The sequence below is a fragment of the Poromitra crassiceps genome (assembly GCF_964638095.1).
Source record: "Poromitra crassiceps genome assembly, chromosome: 19".
Lineage (NCBI taxonomy): Eukaryota > Metazoa > Chordata > Actinopteri > Beryciformes > Melamphaidae > Poromitra > Poromitra crassiceps.
Window position 1 is genome coordinate 24429829 of NC_139646.1, and position 12790 is coordinate 24442618.

A 12790-nucleotide genomic window follows, 5' to 3' on the forward strand; every position below is an offset into this window, starting at 1 on the left:
CCATAGGTTTGTGACCCATTAGCTCAGCGGTTCTCAACATGGGACGCGGGGACCACTAGCGGTCCTAGAGAGCGTTCCAGCGGTTCCCCAGCAAATTGAGCTTCATTCATTTACAAGTACAATTATAGTGTAGAAGGACTATTTTGATCATAGTGTCACAATTATCTCTACAACAGTCATGGATTTCTGGACAAAATCATATCGGACAATAATATTCTCAGATGTGGGTCAGAGAGACCAAATCTAATCCAACAGGGGTCTGTGACTGTGGCCCTAATAATGTGTAATAAATTAGGGGCCCTTGATATGAAAAGGGTTGAGAATCACTGCCATATGCCATTAGGCAAATAGGCCATAAGAAGCCTACAATTTGTGTTTCAAAAGTTGTGTTGGTTTACATTTGATCAGCCAGCTTTATCATGATACAGCCCTACAAATAAGACTTTATTCTACAATATAATATAATATATTTTCTATAGCTTCAAGGGGGGAGGGGGGTAAATTAATTTCACAAATTGCATCTGAATAGCCTTCTGTGCATTTGATTGATTTTAGTGTATCCTCATCCTGAACTTTAAATTTTCTTCTGTAAGTAGCCAACTGTATTTTGAGCATCCTCTTATATTTCTACTTGGCAGAGAGTGCTGATGTTGTAGGTTGTGTATGCCGATATAGTCTCGCTTGCCAGACTATCTCTGTTTCGTGCTGTACCCTCATTTTGGTGTGTTCCTATTTATATTCCGTTTTCCTTTGCTGGATCTTATTACTGAACCAACAGCCCACTTTCCTCCATGCTGATCATTAGTCTCATCTCTCATCTCCAGAAGGTGGTCAATGAGTTAAAGTAGCCTAGAGAGGACCTGAGGAAATCCACAAGAAACGGTTTCTTTACAGTATAGTTTCCACTGTTACCTCCCCAGTCCCCACCTATTTAGCCTGCTCCAAATTAAATGATTACAGTAACAACTCAGGAAAGTAAACAAAGTAAAAAAGGTAATCAGGTAAGTGCCTGTGGTCTATATAATACACATCGACTTTGGAAAAGTCTGGCAAATGGCCAGAAGAAAATGCATCAATAAAGAAAGCTGGATAGGAAAGTGAGCATCGATTCCAGGCCAGCTGGCCATCTAGTGCGTGGTTCAAGATACGTGAAGTGACTACACATGGGATTATTTTAAACGTTTATTAATAGAATCTGACTTGCAAATTATTTACCAACTATTACAATCAACACACAAAATAGCATTTGTTTAAAATCACTATAAATCATGGAAATATTGTATATCCAGGGTTCCCACTTGGACATAAATTAATAATATATCACCTTCAGTTATCAGTTATAATCCATAAGATTTTCATCTAAATAAATGTCTGCTAAATCACTAGCTATCTGATAGTGAGTTAACACAATGGTGACTGAGCCTATGGCCCATTGATGGAAGCCTTTGCATTTTCAGTATAGCAGCATTTATGAACTGTGTGTCTGTGGTGACACAGGGTGGGCGGAGCTAACACAATAGACTCACTCTGTAGGTTACTGTAGGTTCACAGGGTGGGCGGAGCTAACACAATAGACTCACTTTGTAGGTTACTGTAGGTTCACAGGGTGGGCGGAGCTAACACAATAGACTCACTCTGTAGGTTACTGTAGGTTCACAGGGTGGGCGGAGCTAACACAATAGACTCACTCTGTAGGTTACTGTAGATTCCCCATAACTCTTGTGTGAAGTAGGATAGCAAGCTACTTTTTTCCGGAGTCTGCTAGCATTACGGGTGGTTACTATGGCCGAACAAACTGACTAATGTCACATAATAACAGTTTGTATCTCACCTGCAATTATTACCACTCATCATCACCATAGGTGTCACCCAAGATAACAAAACTGAAATCGTATGGATTATAATTTTAAGAAAAACCTTGAAAAGTTTGGGGGTCAGGGTCACACATGATATGGGTCAGAACTGGACATCACAGAGGCTGATGTTTTATAGCCTGGGTAAACCCATCCCCCACGTGACCTGCTCTCAGACCTGTTCTCAGTCACTATGTTAGTGACTGGGAACTGAGAGAGCAGGTCACGTGGTGGCTGGGTTTACCTAGGCTAGATGTTTTACTCCTAGTCAAGTCAAAGCATGAACAGTTGAGGGATATTGATACATTATCATTATTATTAATAGTAATAATACTAATAAAACAAGTTTCAAGGCCATCCTTTCATTTTCAAAGATCTCGTTTAATTTTTCCTCAAACCCACAAACTTTCAAAGATTGTCAAGGCCCGTGGGAACCCTGCATATCTTCACATTATCACGCTAAAACAAAAGAGCTTCCGTACATGTCTACAACAGAAATCAACAACACATCGAGTGTCTGGAAACACAGAAATGAAATGTCACGAGCCTTGTGTGAGAACATTCTCTATATGAGTTAAGACGAGGGGAAGACGACTTCCTCAGGCACATCATGATCCCGCAGATCATCTGGACAGTTGAGGCTTGAGGCAACGAGGCTTCAGATTACAGCTCCCCCTTTTCATCACGGTGTCGCCGCAAAATACATTTAATACAGCCGCTTAGGTTGCCTCATCACGTAAATGTATGTTTACCAACTCTATTTCCAACTTCAGGTTTTGCCTACAGTAAGTAAAACTATAATTACAGAAATGAGGGAGCTGTGATTGAAAGAGTTATGTAGTGTGCGAATGTTTCAGCCATGTCGGGAAATCAGAACAATACAGTGAAGTCTGAATGATTCAGTAGGATCTGAGCATCTCAGTAGGATTAACAGCAGATGCATAGAAAACACAATATATATATATATATATATATATATATATATATATATATTAAAAAAAAAACATATTGGAGGGATAAAAACCATCCATCCATCCAGGAAGTTGGCTGGTGTGATCTCTCGCCCCACACAGCAGGGAGGGAGGAATCACATGTGGCCACGTATCAAAGCACTTCAGTTATCAGATTCAGGCTGCTCCGCTTCAGAGGAGCTTTTTACACACTTGACAATATTATCTTGAACCATAATCATAATAAAATCATATCATAAGAATAGCAATAAGAAGAATTCAAAAAGCTTTCTCTGCTCTGTCTTTCACTCACATACACACACACAGATACCCTTTTTCCATACAAATGTGCTGGCCCGGCCCGACCCAGCGCAGCACGCCAGTGTGCGGCTGGGATTAGCGTTTCCATTACAACAGGGCTAGGCGCTTGAAGGCATGTCTTTAAACTGATGATGCGCTTGTGGAAGAGCAGCGGTCTGTATACTTGATGGCTGGTTGTCGTCACTAGTGGTCAAAAGTTCTCTGGTCTCCAGCACAGACATGAGTTACACGTTAGCTCGAGGTGGAGAAGGCAGAAGGGGGGTCGTCACGGGTGGGCCAGACGTTACCGCACGCATCCCACTTGGAGGTAGCCTGGTAAAACCATCGTGATCACGTGAACTCCAGCCGCTGTGGCTCAGGAGGTAGAGCGGGTCGTCCACTAATCAGAAGGTCGGTGGTTCGATCCCCGGCTCCTCCAGTCCGCATGTCGAAGTGTCCTTGGGCAAGACACTGAACCCCAAATTGCTCCCGATGGCTGTGCTAGCACCCTGCGTGGCAGCTGGCCGCCTTCGGTGTGTGAATGGGTGAATGTAGGCACGTTGTAAAGCGCTTTGGATAAAAGTGCTATATACTGTAAATGCAGTCCATTTACCATTTCCAGAAATTACAAAGTGCACAGGCCAATCAGGGACCTGCCTCTTAGTTGACAACATAACCAACCAATCAGGGACGTCACTGGCAAAGCAGTATTGGCAGCTCCCGAAGTAACGAGCGGTAACGTTAATGTTAGTAGAGTAAGTTAGTGCAGTAATGGGCAGAAACAGACTCAATAACAACAATTAAACAAGGTAATCCCCAGTGGAGTTTCTCTGCGCAAAATGTTTTCGACATTCTTCTGAGTGGATTTGGATTGGATTTGGCGATGCTGATTGGCTGAAGGAGTTGTCTGTCAAGGTAAGTACTCCCACTCATTGAAAGTGATGTGGACGGCTCGGAGTCCAGACTGATGCATAGAGTGAAACAGAATGTGACGTCACGTTGTTAGGATGGTTGCTAGCTTAGAGGCAGGTCCGGTCACGTTGTTAGGATGCTTGCTAGCTTAGAGGCAGGTCCGGTCACGTTGTTAGGATGGTTTTACCAGGCTAGCTTGGAGGCAGGTCCGTATGGAATTATAATAGAATCTATATTCAAGAGGGTGTTCAAGAAATTTGAGAGCATTATTTATCAATTTCACGTTCATATTTTCGACCCTTGGACTCAAAAAGCCCCTGCGTGTGCTCAGATTTACTCTGCTTGTCCTCAAACTATACGCTCGCGCTCAAAACTTTACACTCGCGCTCAAAACTTTACGCTCGCGCTCAAAACTTTTCTTTATGGACAGATTTCATGCACTCACATTCAAATATCATGTCCTCGGACTTCGATTTTGTCTGCTTGTGCTCTCAGTCTATGCTCCCATTCAAATTGAGTGTGCTCTCTCTTGGAATTTCTCCTCTTGGATTTTCTCTTTGCTCTTGGATTTAGAGCGAAACATCAGTATCAAAAAGATAAACCAATAGAAAGCCAGTATAATGTTGACCAATCAAATATCCCTGGGTGGTTTCTGGGTGCATTTGTTTTAGTTTTAGGCTGTCCCGTGTGGGCGGTTTTCTAAACTCCAGTAGGTGGCGGTAATGCACATACATATGTTTGCCAACCGCCATCAAACTCCAAAAAAGAAGAAGAAGAAGGTTTTTTCTACCAACACGCAAACAGTTCATGTTAGCAGGTATCGTTACATTTGTTTATAGTCACGTTATTAGTGTTTAGACATTTGGTAGATGTGGTTTTTAATCGCTATAGTATGACTAGCTCTATAGCCTGGTTGAAACAGGACACCCGGTTTAACGCTATCAGGTTATCAATGTGTTTTACTGTCAATGGTATTTACTGTCGATACTGGCTAACGCAAGACCAGCGATTAATGTTAGTTAGTCGGTATTTTGAGTGTTTATTTTATGTTTCATCGTGGCATTCCTGTTCACTAACGTTACAATTGCTAGCTTTAACGTTAGCTATTGTTAGCTAACTAGTCGTAAACATTAGCTTGCTACCTCCGATTGGAACTGTCTTTCGGCTAGCTATGCTAACCTAGAAAGAGGTCTTTCTCTTTCTAGGTTAGCATAGCTATTAGTTGGCATGCTTTATCAAGGTGAATGCGCTGGGCAATGTTACCATCCATGGCATAATGTGTTGATAAATTATACTGTCGATCGATGGTTCAACCAGCAAATGCATGAGGCCAGACATTAATGTTCGTTTATTACAGTCGGGCCGCCGGTGGCATTTTGTTAGCTAGCGGTATACTCTCATGAGGCATTCCTGTTGTTAGCTACAAGCTCACGTTCTTTTCATTAGTTTTGTTAAACTAACAAGAGCAATGCCGATTGCCGAATCACTTATGTGGCAAACACATGCATTTAAATCCCTTATGTAACTTTCCTAACGACGTTAAATGAGCCACTAGCCAGCTCGGTTCAGGGCTTTATGTATCACGTTAACGTTAAGCCTAGCTTAGCCTGATCGTTACGCGATACACTTATCGTAATGCTATGACATATTATCAGAGCCATTCATAAATCCATCTGGTTATTTGGCATCACTACTGTAACGGACTGTTCAGTGTTGTGATCTATTTGCGTTTGTATGTGAGGCTCTGTTTAGTGTTCACTCAAGGGTTGTTGTGGTCCTGCTGTGGTATTCGGATAATAAAGTCAAGCCTTTTATAACGTTACAGCCTGACTACCGTTTATTTTCTTAACAAAGTGTGAATAGGCGGACCCGAATACACGGCTACATTGGTATCAGCGGTGGGATTATTCACAGTTTTGTTTATTTGTGACGTTAAAGTGCGGAGGAGCCGTGTTAGTGCATTTAGCTTAGCTGCAACAGTATAGCCAGACTGTTCAACACTGAACAGTCTGTTACAATACTAATTTGATTGTTGATTGTGTGTGTGTGTGTGTGTGTGTGTGAGAGAGAGAGAGAGAGAGAGAGAGAGCAGATCTAGGTTTTTCTGTCATCTGTCTGTCTGACTGAGGAGCCCAGATCAGAAACGCCATCGAGCAACGACCTCTGAATAATGTAAGTTATGCTATCCTTCAAATGTAAATATAGGGGACTGGTAACTGTAGTAGTTTTTATTAAGTTTACACAAATACACATTCCATCCTAAAAGTATAAATTCCATCGCTACATGTAGGTGTGTTTGCATAGCACATTTTTTAAATCAGATTTCCACAGAGAGGAACATATTAATCTACTAGGAATCTCGCGATTCCAAGGCTCGCCCGCTGCGCAGCTTCGCCCACGCTGCTGGCTGCCGAGCTGGCCTGCAGCTCGCATGCGCAGCTCAGCCACTGCGTGGCCTCGCCCACCCTGCAGCTCGACCACTGTATGGGCTCACCTGCTCTTATGACATCACTGATGATGTCACAACTTCATCGCTGATGGCATCACAATTGCTCTTATGGCATCACTGATGATGTCACAACTTCACATCTGATGACATCAACAGTCTTATGACATCATCGGTGATGGGGGAATTGAAACAGGGAAACAACAAACATTGCCCACATGTTCCCTTTTATAGATAATAAGATAGATAGATAGATAGATAGATAGATAGATAGACTGATGGATCATCACTGACAGTCCTGGAAAATGATCTAGAAAAGAACCCTGAAGTAGAGAGTCACTAACTCCACCCTCTCTCCTCCCAGTTCGAGTACGGCCGGACTCCCAGCCTGAGGACGTCAACATGAACAGCTGATCTTCCTCATGTCCACTGAAGCGTCCCAAAACGTCACTGCAAGAACAGCGTCATTCACCAACGCCACTTCACCAGGACGCATTGACACCGCCTCCTCCTCCACTCCGGACCCCTCTGGAGCCCGACCCTCCTGGCGAGACCGGGACAGCGCGCGCGCATGCATGCATGCATGCATGCAGTCAGCTGAACGCAGCCAGGACGCTGTGGGCTCCCAGCCTTCTCCTCGAGGCCTGATGGCCGTCTGCACAAGCCACACAACAGCTCTGGGGCTGGTAAGCAGTGCTGGAAGCATTGTAATAGACTAACTGTCCATTAATCTCCTTATCAGGCACCCAGAAGTAACAGGACTAATTTTAGTGTTTTCTTCCAATTTGGGCCAGTAGGCTAGTGTCGGCCAAATTGGAATTTTTTGTATTTTCATTCCTTTCATTCCTTTCATGTTTTTTGTCCTGTCTAGTGTGTCTCCTGTTTCCTGCAATCAGCATAATTATATTTTATATATATATATTTATATTTTATTACCCATAGGTTCCCCAAGGTATTAACTTGCCCAAACTAATCTTTTACGGCCTAGTGGTGTGCTGTGCTTCGACCCCTGAACAGATGGGTGAAATGATTTGGCTTGACGTGCTTTAGCCTATCTCTTAGACCAGTGGTTCTCAACTGGTGTAGCCTCAGGACCCACTATTTTCCTTGTCATGAAGTCGCGACCCAAGTTTCAGATTTTTTTTTAAACCACTCAAATTTATTGCACAAAAAATAGCGCATTAATTTAATACACAATGCCTTCATGCACTGTTATAAACCTCAAATGAACAAAAAAGTGCAACAGAAGTGCAACTAGGGCTAAAAACCAATTGAAATAAGGCAGACTTGAATTACAGGCCTATATGTTTTTAAATTTAAACAAGTCAAACTGGTCATGGTCAGAAAGTCTTATTTGAACTGTATGAAATATGAAATAAAAGGCAGACTTATCTTGAATTACATGCCTATATGTTTTTAAACAAGTTAATAATAATAATAATAATAATAATAAAACAAGTTAACCTGGTCATGCTAATCCAGTTTCAATAGTCTGAATTTAACTAATATGAAATAAAAAGGAATCACAGGCAGGCTATATGCTTTTTAGTTAAACTGGTCATAACTTTTAATTAAACTGGGGCCATGCTAATCCAGTTTCAATCATCTGAATTGAACTAAAATTAAATATGAAATGAAAAGGCAGACTTAAAAAAAAAAAAAAAAATTGGCCAATGTCCACGACCCAATCAAAACGGCGTCGTGACCCACCAGTTGAGAAACGCTGTCTTAGACGGTCTTGAATTGTGTGGTTTGGTTTTACCCATGTTAAATTATGAGCTTGATCTTATGCATGTGTGCCCAAATGTTTGCTGAATTGCAGTGTCCTCTGGAATGGAGTGTAATATGAAACTGGCCTAACAAGTATTGGTTGTGGCAGTTTGATCTAGTGGGACAAGCTACTGGGAAGAGGGGAGCTGATTTAATCTGCAGAAAACAAAGTATTTTGTATGTTAATGATTTATTCCTAAACTAAATGTTAATAAATGGAAATGTATAAAGTTTACTCCGTCTCTGTGTGTGTGTCTTGGGGATTGAAATAGGTGGTGTCAATTCAAGTGGGCCAGTTGCCCCAGAAATTGTTCAAGTGTGACAAATACATTTCAAATGTGCAATACTTATTGCACTTTTATTTTATTTCATTCTGTTCAGTTGCGCTTAAATTTTGTTTTAGTCTTCAGTGATACAGTTGCACTTTGAATCCTTTTGGGCAAATACGGTTATAATAATACATTTGAATGAAATTTGTGAATGACAGTTTTGAGTCAATTTGTCCACTGTTATTTTCTTCTTCTGGCGTTTGTTCTTAGACTTTCAGCTCCGTTGAGGCGAGCCAGACCACTGTGTCATCGTCCAGGGCAATTAAGCCATGATCACCGTTTGGTGGCCGGTGTTTTGGGCAGCTATTCATTATGTGCTCCACAGTCAGTGATGGGTCCCCACATTCACACTGGGCGCTGTCCGCGAGGCCCCACCTCAGCATGTCTGCCCCGAAACGCCCCACGCCTGTCCTCAGGCGGTTGAGAGTCGACCATTGGTTTCGGGGCAGGTGCTGGCCAGGAACGTCCGTGGGGTCCTTGATGTAGCGGTGGAGCCTAGATGGTTCGGCTGACGTCCACTGGTCCCTCCATCTTGCCTTGACCCATGAGGGCTTAGGGATGTCGGCTGGTGTTATCAATATAATGTGATGTACATATTATTACACTACAAGGGTGGCACACAGCAAGTTGTACTTTCAGCTCTGTTAAAATGTTTAGTACATTATGTATACTAGAGTATTGCAATATATCGCATTCTGCATTTTTTTATTGAGTGCTTCAGAATGTTATTGCTGTTTGATGTCAGAATATTTTTTGTAAAGCCTGTGTGTATCTGAGCAGTTCCCAAATGATGGGAGAGTACATGAGTTGCCTACACAGTATATGGCAAGAGGAAAGATTCAGAGGGACAAATGCTGTTGTGCTAGCAAGTGCTATTGAACACTAACCAGTAGTTTTATGCTTTTATGCACCTGGATTTTAACTGTCAAATATAAGTGTTGGGTAGGTTATAGAACTTTTCACTGTAATTCTGTTGCTTAACAGTTTCTTTGGATACAGTGGTTCTCAAACCTTTTCACGCCAAGGACGCCTAAACGGACACAAATTAGACCATGGATCCCCCATTTGATAAGATTTTGGCCCAGGGTCCCCCATCTGATAGGATTTTTGCTTTTAAATGGTTTAGTACAGAAACGGAAGCCCTTGACCAAAAGTCATTCAAGTCATCAAATTATGTCACTGTTACTTATGGAAATTGTTATAGTGAAAATAAATTATCCCCCGTTTTGCTGGGGACCCCCTGCAAACCCCTCAAGGATCCCTGGGGATCCCCAGAGCCCACTGAGAACTACTTGGATAGAGGAAGACTACAGGATTGGTGACTGGTCTGCATGTCTTTTGAATGTACAATTTACCTTTGTGCTATTCAATATAAACACCACTATACCAGTCTAGCAGAAAGGGCCCTCAGATTTTGAGATACACCCCTACCCGAGGTAGAACAAAACCCAACAATGATTTTCTTATATTTAGGGTCTCCCATTAATTAAATTGATTGTCACGGGGGGACTTTTTGTTGGTGTTGTTCTTTAGAACTACCCCAATCCTACTTCACCAAATAGTCAAATGATTTACCTAAAACAAAAATTGAATTATAGTCCTGTAAACATAGCTTTAGTTTAGGCGGAAATTGTACTTTGTGGTGATAGGAACATAGGACTCCATCACTTTTCTCTCATTTATCAGAAAAACAGAAATCCCTAAAAAATAGACCATTACTTCATTGTCTAGGGTGCTATTGAACACTAACCAGGATGGACCCATCACAGACTGTGGAGCACATAATGAATAGCTGCCCAAAACACTGGCCACCAAACGGTGATCATGGCTTAATTGCCCTGGACGATGACACAGTGGTCTGGCTCGCCTCAACGGAGCTGAAAGTCTATCCTGGTCCATCTAACCAGGATGGAGATATCTGGTAGTTTTATTGCACATTAGATTTCTTTAGACATAGGCCTACTACCTCTTCTCTGAAACAGTGAAATTATGTAATTCCAAATGGGGGATAAGTGGCATAATAGCCTATAAGTTAAGAATGCTCACTCTGATGGTCATCATATTTGGAAAGGGAAATACCAGGTGGCTGAACTACATCACCAAATAGTCAGAATGTGGGTAACCCAATAAAATAAAGTTAATGTACATTTTGCAAGTTTTATTGAAACTGGAACATTAATCCAAACTATATAAATCAGTAGTATCTCCTGTCTTGACATGACAAAATAATACAATTATAATAGTAATAATAATACATTTGTTTTATGGTAGCCCCAAATCTCAGTGCTTCATTTCATTTCATAAACAGAAACGGACTAGAAAACAAATTAACCAAGCAAAAACAAAACAGACGAATAAAAAGTGGCTGCTCATTTGATCTGGTATATGGACACTTGTTTCCCATCCCTTGCCGATAGGAATGTCTCTGTCAATGTACCTACTGATTGTAAAGCGCTTTGGATAAAAGCACTATATAAATGCAGGCCATTTACCACTTACCATAACAAGGGTTTGGGCATGTGACTGTGACACACCATATCGCTGTCTGATACATTGCTCTTTGGACATGTTGTTCAAATGCATCCTCTGTTGGTGGCAGATTTGCAGAGACTGTTTTTTTTTTTTGGGGGGGGGGGGGGGGGGGAGGGACAGTGCATATTAATGAACAGTACAAACAGTACATGTAAATATGCCAGATTATAGCCTGAAGGCTAGTTTCCGTCTGCAGTCCCTTGGCCGGTTGATGCAACCCAGAAAACAAGCACAGTGACAGAGAAAACTCATAAAATACATGGGAAATATACAATCCTAGCAATACAGTACAATTAGTAAAGAGAGAGAAGAGGAAAATTCAATTATTAATGGTGAAAGGTAATACAAGTGTGAGCATCCTGCAAGGTCACACATGGTCGCAGGACTGGTTCAGTCTCAGCCACGCTTTTAGATGGCCCTTGAAGGTGACCAGACTGGAGCTTTCCCTTATGGAAGGGGGTAGGCTGTTCCATACCGTGCATCCTCTAAAGGACAGCACATTCTGACCAAACAAGGTTCTTCTTAGTGGAACCTCACAGTCTCCGTTCGTGACGGCTCTGGTGGATCGAGTCGAGTTGGACATTGCTCTGTATTTAATGAAGGTGTTAAGAGGAGGTGGCGCAAGGCCATGAAGGATTTTGTAAATTAGACAAGCGGAGGTGAATTTTTCTGAAATCGTCAAAACTTAGCATGTTGTACTTGGTTAGAATATTGCAGTGGTGGTAAGTGAAAGGTTTTTTTATCCAGAATTTTCAATGCTTTTTTATAGAGTATCTCAATTGGCTTAAGGATTGTTGGGCCTGTCATAGACCAGCTGGTCAAACAGTAGCTCAAATGTGACAGTATCATAGAATGCAGGAACATCATGGCAGCACTATCCGATAAGGAACACCGTATTTGCCTAAAGTTATGTAGATGGGATTTTATTGTTTTCGACACCATTTTAACATGGCTCCTGAAGGAGAGTGGAATCTAGCATAACACCTAAATATTTGAACTCCTTAACAACATTGATTTCCTCAGTTCCTAAGAATACGTTGGAATGTGTAAGAGTTGTAGCTTGCTTCAAGAAAAACATACAAACAGTTTTTTTTGCGTTCAGTAGGAGACAGGACCTGGTGAGCCAGGCCTACACATGGGTCAATGTCAACATGGTTGACAGTGTCGAACGCCCTTTTTAAATCTAAAAATACAGTGCCTACACAGCCCTTTCTATCTAATAGGCTTTTACATTTTTCAATGAGTGTGACCAAGGCAGACTCTGTAGAGTGGTCTGGTCGGAAACTGAACTGCATGGGCTGCAGGGGGGTTTGACTATTACCAAGAAATTCCATTATTTGTTTGGCAATCCATTTTTCATCATTTTAGAGATGATGGGCAAGATGTTGATCGGTCTATAATTATTCAGGTTGGAGCGTCTCCTGCTTTAAAAGTGGGGGTGATTGAGGCCAGTTTCCACGCCCCAGGAACCACCGAGTGCCTAATGGACAGGTTAACAAGGTGCATGATTGGGGACGCCAGCGCCTCCTTGTGTGTTTTCAGAAAGCTGGTGTCGAGACCGTAGACATCCTTGGCTTTTGAATTGTTTAGAGAGCACTGATGATATTGATGACTTCTGTCTCAGAAATGTCTTGGATGCAGAATTGTAGTGGTGGGTTGTCTGCTGTTCTATTTACTGGTCTGTCAGGATGCAGGGAT